We start from the raw sequence: 6,756 nt of genomic DNA on the forward strand, positions 1-6,756 counted from the left end.
TAAGGAGCCTCTGCCAAGGGTTGCTACCAGTCGGCCATCTTCCCAGAATTCCTCCGAGAGTGAAGTTCTTGAGGGACCCATTCCATAGTGAGGACACTTTGCTCCAATAATAATGAAAACAAGAATAAGAAACAACAAATATGTATTGCCTATAGTCCCAGGTACTCAGGAGGCTGAGGCAAGAGGACAGCTTGAGGCTAGGAGTTCAGGGCTACAGAGTGCCATAATTGTGCCTATGAATAATCATTGCCCTTCAGCCTGGGCAACATAGCAAGACCCCATCTTTAAAGAAAAACAACTGAGTACTTGCTATGTTTCTAACATTACTTCTGATTACTTTGTTCATAATAAATCATTTCATGCTCAAATCAACTCTATGGAAAAGAGCAATTTTCACCTGTATCTTATAGAGGAGGAAACAGAGTAGAATGACCTACCAGCCCATTTTGCCAGGGTCTGTGAGGTCTGGAATGCAAGACTTTCAGTGCTAAAATTGGAAAGTTCAGGGCACACTGGGATGAATACCCCATCCCCTAAGGCACACAGGGATTAAGTAAATGTCCCAAGGTTAATGAGTGGCCAGGCCAGGATTATCAACTCAGGACCTCCACAATAGGCACAGAGGCAAGGTAACAAATGCACCAGGTCATAGAGTAGCTTGTTCACTGCACTTTCCCCATACAACCTGGCATAAGTCACTCCTCAAATGATATTTCCAACCATGTCCTAACATAGTGCTGCCCATAACCAGCCGCATGACCTTGGGCAAGTCATTTAACATCTCTGGGCCTCAGCTAATTTCATCTTCAGATGAAGGGGTCAACCTAAATGAAGAACAGCGAATAAATGTGCCTCTTTGCCTATGACAAAAATAATTGACGAGGCCACCCTTTCCTGTTCCCCCTGAACTTGGGCCTTAGAATCCTTACTTCTGCACATTGAGTAATCACAATCCACTTGAAGGAACTGACACTTGACACAATCTCAAACACCAGCAGCAGACCTTCATAGTCTGTTAGTGCTAAAGTAGCTTCCTGAAATTGTTCTGGTTCCTTAGGATTTGGCACTCTAACATCCAATAATAGGAAGTAGACAAATGGCAAAAGCAATTGCAATGACAGAGACAGTCCCTAAAGACTGGGGAGTCACTTGTATCCAAACTTGCTCCATGTACACCTCACACAGTGAATGAGAGTGGGGTCTCAGAATCTAGGCTCTCCACTTACTAGCTATATAACCTTGAGCAAGTAACTTAACCTGTCTTTCTCAATTTGCTCAACTACAAAATGGAAGAGTTTAACAGTACCTATCTGATAGGACTGGTGTGAGGACTCAGTGAGTTAATAAGTGTAAAATACTCAGCACACAGTAAGTGCTATATAGGAAGTGTTGTTAGGACTCTCAACACCACCTCTAAAGTAGATATTTAATAGCTGAGGAAACTGAGGCTCAGAGAAATTAAGCTACTCAAGGTTATACCATGCTAGTTAAGCACAGAAGCCAGATTCAAATCCTGATTCCAAGGCATTTGTTTGCAGTCATAATGCCACACTGCATCTCAGTAAGCACTCAGATATTTATTAAAAGAATCAGAGGTAAAATAAAGGTGATTCTTGGTCACCTGCAGGAGCTTGCTAACCTGTAGTGTACTCCTGCCTTCAATATCTGCCTGTCCCTCCAGGCACTGATCCATAACATCGGCATATAGGGAGCTGATACCAACAGATGCAAGCATCAGCCTACAGAAAAACAGAATATGCTGAGTCTCCACCTTCTGAAAAATGAGAGAGAATCTTTAAGATTCTGGTTATTGGTCTTCCCATATCAGTACAGTAAATGTTCTTTTATAGATATCTATCTCTCAGGGAATTGAGCAAGCACAGATTAGAGAAAATGAGTAAACAGATTAAAGCATCTAGATCCTTATCTACCTTCTCCCCTAGGGAACCTCCTAAATATATCTTTTTGTCTTAATAATCAGTTATCCACAAAAATATCTATTCTGAACACCTGATGTATTTCTTACTATGATATTATAACCAGAAAGTATAAAATGGCACTCATATTTTCTAGTTCCTTCCATCTAGTACCTTCTTTTTAAAGGCAGGAGTGGTGCTTAGTCTTACCAAGAACAGGAGTTGGAAAGCCTGTAACCATAGTGAACAAGACCAGAAATTCATTTCACTCCTGCCTCTGCTCAAAGACTGCAAACCCCAGGTTTGGTTGTTAAGCAGGTCACTGATTGGAACTGAGCAGACAGTTTGAAGCAGGTGACATGGCGCTGGTGTATTCTTCCATGACAGTGCCTCCACAGGAGGCCATGACATGAAAAGGCCCACTGCCATCAAAGAGCACCAAGGTGCACAATGTTCAGCTAGCTCCTATCTACATTTTTAGAAACCAGTTCAATGGCCCCTACTCCATGGATGAGAAAGGCAGGGAGAAAGTGAACTGAGAATACACAGATGCAAGTTTTCCTATGAAGGCCCTCAGGCTGCTTTATTGCTTAAAGTGGTTTCCACCAAGACCAGTTAACCCTTTCCATTCTATGTAGTTCCTTCCTTTTCAGGGGGCTTATACTCATGCAGCATCAATGGAAAGCAACCTCTTGGCTGGTCACTGTGATTCTCTCAGCTCTAATGTCACAGGAGAAACCCAGAGTTATCCACAGGGGAAAGCAGCCGAGCAAATAATAATGTTTTCACTTCCAGTATTTGCTCTAGGAGTATGTGCGTGTAAGAGATGAAAGAAAGCAGACGAAGAAAAAATACCTCCCAAGGAAGCACTGAAGGAGAAAGGTGGAAATGCTGAGTACAATTTTGACAAAGAGGGAAGGGAAGAGACTGCAGAGAGTGGTGGTTATGGGAAACTGGGCTTGGAATCGGAAAGATCCAGACCCTGGAAAAGTTACAGAACCACCACCTCCTACAACTCCAGGTGTCTGTTGCCTTCTTTGAAACCTGGTGAGAGCAATAGTGTCCTCTCCTTAGAGATATTCTGAGGCTTAACAGAGAACCGAGTGGCACACACGGCACCTGGAATGTGAGCTGTTATTACCAACTGGTTTGCCTTCTTGGCACATCACTTCCCACTAATGTCATTTGCCAAATAACATAGAGTATTTATTATGTACCAAGCACAGTGTGGAGCTCTGGATTTCAAAGAATTAAGTCAAGACTCAGATTAATTCTTCTAATACACCAGCCTTAAATTTGGGAGTTTGTCAGTACTCTTTCAAAGACGACTGCAAGGACTGAGAAGACGCCTCTCACGCAGGGTTTAACGCAGAGCCTAGCATACACCAAGTATCAAGTACTCTATGACATCAAGGGCAAGCCCCATTTGTCCTGGTAGTACATGACAAATAGGAAGGCAAAAGCGTTGACCTGAACCTGTTTTTTCCTGCACCCATTGAGCCACATCCTTTGCTGCCAGCTCTTAACTCCCTGGTCAGTCTCTAGCCTATATGGTTCTTGAACAACTATGAAAGGACCCAGCAGGTCAAGAGCTCAAAGATTAAGGTTGTTAAAATAGAGACAACTAGTTAGTAGTAGTAGCTGGAAGGAAGCATAAGGGGCTTGGGGGCTCTCGTTATGTTATTTCTTGATCTGGATGCTCATTACATGGATGCCCTCACTCTCACTTCAACAATTAATATTTGTGCTCTTTTATGTTACAATAGGTTACAGTAACATTTTTATGTTACTGTACAATACGTAAAAAAGTAACATTTTTATGTTACCTTTATTGTAACATAACAAATTTTACATTACAATAAAAAAAATTTTTAAATGGAACTGTCCCTCTCCATTACCTAAAGCAGTCCTTCCCAATGGTATGCCTTAACTGGGTCACAGGCATGCCAGGCCAGTCACCTGTGGCAGCAAGTAGACTTGTCAGTTGTTCTCAGGGAACAGTACACATACCAACATTTGTTGCTTAAGATTGCACTGATCTCAAGTTCCAAGAGCAACATCTTCCCTAATCATGTACCAATTAAACAATATCCTCTATCATGCATTTACTTTACTTCAAGGTTTTTCTCCACCTAAGGTCAATTTTATTTACTCAATTTTTAAATTACTTTTATCAGGAACACCTACAACTCAGTGGTTTGGACACCAGCCACATACACAGAGGCTGGCAGGTTCAAACTCAGCCTCAGGCTGGCTAAAACAACGGTAACAACTGCAACCAAAAAAAAAAAAAAATAGCTGGGCATTGTGGTGGGTGCCTATAGTCCCAACTACTTGGGAGGCTGAGGCAAGAGAATCGCTTAAGGCCAAGAGTTTGAGGTTGTTGTGAGCTGTGATGCCACAGCACTCTACCAAGGGTGACAAAGTGAGATTGTGTCTCAAAAAATAAATAAATAAATTACTTTTATCATTTCCAACAAGAAGGGAGTACACAACATTTAAGGGTCAACAGCTCAGGACTGAGCCAGATGTGGTAGCTCATGTGGGGAAGAAATCTTCATGACCATGAGTAGAGTACAGCCATTTGGGGAGAGAGAGCAGGTGAAAGCAGGCCAGAGACCAAATAGAATAGCCATAGCAACCCCCTCCCCACATCCCTATAAATCCTCGGGACCCTGACAAGAGTATACCCACCTTGGGAGGATGGCTAGAGATGGAAAGCAGGTCAGAGCCCGAATGGCATGGTTACAGCAGCCCCCTCCCCACACTCTTAGAACCCCTCAGGGCCAGTGTTCTTGGGAAACATTAGAAAGCTGCCCTGGTCGTGGACCACACTAGAGATAAGGCCCCAGTGCAAGATTAACACTTTTGGTGAAAGGGAGTAATTGTAAGGTTAGTCCCTTAACATAGCACCATGCACTCTACAGAAGAAAGATGATGCCTCTCCCTCATTCCAACTACACTAAAAAGCCTCTTGAAACTGTGTGAGAGTGAATGGACTCCTGGTCAGACTCCACTCTGCATTTTCTCTCTTCTAAATTCCTGGACTGGCCTGTTCTCCTTTTTACATCCCCCCGCCCCCACAAACCCCAACTCTATTCTGGTACCTCTCAGTTCACACTTGTTAATATCTGTAATTCTAGCGCTTTTGGATGCCTTCTTTTGAGGCCAGGAGTTCAAGACCAGCCTGGGCAACACAGTAAGACTCCACCTCTACAAAGATACCAAAAAAAAATTAGCCAGGTGTGGTAGTGCACACTTCACGTTGGGAGGCTGAGGCAGAAGGTTCTTTCAAGCTCAGTAGCCTAAGGCTGCAGTGAGCTATGATGACACCACTGACTGTATTCCTGACCTACATGACAGAGTGAGATCCTGTCTCTATCAAAGAAAAGCAAAGCACTCTATACTTCTCTTTATAAAATTGAGTGTGAGCCTTTCTGACACCACTCTACAGCTTAGTCTTCACTGGTGACAAGTAAATGTCTAGAATCCCTCCTTCTGCCTTAATTTCCTTTCCCTAAATCAATGCATTGACAATGTAAAAAAAAAATTTCAATCATTTCAAATCAATGATACAACACAGGCTACATGCTGGTTTTCTCTTTGAAAGTTTATTGTTATTAAAAAGAAAAACCTATACTTTTTACATTTTACATTCACCTCTCAGAACACTTAATGGTACCAGTTAATGATGCTATTTTAATAAAAAGCCCACCAGCTGTTTGAAATGTCTGCAAATTTACCATATTCTGGTATTAAAGTGGTTTTAACTCTTTGGAAAAAATGGCATAACATTTAAGTATTGAGACTTCAAATTCTCAGATGAGGAAAAAAAATTAAATCAGGAGAAATTTAGTAAAAATTGAAGGCTAAAAGGAAATATTAAAACAAAACCAAAAATACCATAAAAAATAGCATTCCCCCACCCCCAAGAATTAAGTAAAAAACATACAATCAAACCCCTCCCCACTCCCCATATTTCTCTTAGAAAAGCCACTCAGTCCTGAACACAGGGTCTCGTACACAAACACAGGTGGCCTGATTTGCAGACCAACCTCCAGGATCTTACACTGGCTTTAGTTTCTTTAAAGGGAAGTATTAAGTTAGGTAGTCAGATATCCATAAATACTGTATCCAAATGAATGAGAACATCTTGGCTTTGGTATGGTTACAGAAATCTATCTGGAAACTGTTTAAGAGGGAATTGTTCTGGAGAAAAAGGGGTAGAGGAGGGTGCACACAAAAAAATACCCCAGACAGAGGCAAAATAAATAATGGGACACATCCACCAAAAATACTGTACATAATACCTGAGGCAGATGCCTCTAACAAAACACATACCGCTTGATTTACTCAACAGCCTCTGAGATCTGAACCAAACCTTTTTCAAAGTATCACTTGCAGGAAATAGCAGTCTAAAAATTCATGGAGTGCCCTGGGGTCTAGTCAGAGACACAGACCTTTTATCATCTAGGCTAAAAGGCCAGCCTCCATCTCTAGGAACCTCAAGGCCCAGTCTTCTGGCTTCAGTTAGGCTTCTGTGCATCACAGGCGAGGGCTCCTTCTGCCCCTGGCTACTGCAGAGGCCTGTCAGAAAGGTTCAAAGACTGAGTTTCCACCTCTGGAGTAACTACATAAAAAATTAATTCTTCTGGGAATAGGAACATAATTTACTAGGCTGTGTCCTGAGTCTACTTCAAATTTTCCCCAATTTCCACAAGGCCATGATGACGGGTTGTGAGGACACCGAGCAGAAGGCAGTAGTGGGTGGGGTCAAGACCAGGTCTAGGCACAGCCTCAAATACCCTCAAAAGTGATAGAGAGAAGGCAAAAGTGCCCA

Source organism: Otolemur garnettii, unplaced genomic scaffold (assembly GCF_000181295.1).
Source record: "Otolemur garnettii isolate 467f Iridium unplaced genomic scaffold, OtoGar3 scaffold00038, whole genome shotgun sequence".
Lineage (NCBI taxonomy): Eukaryota > Metazoa > Chordata > Mammalia > Primates > Galagidae > Otolemur > Otolemur garnettii.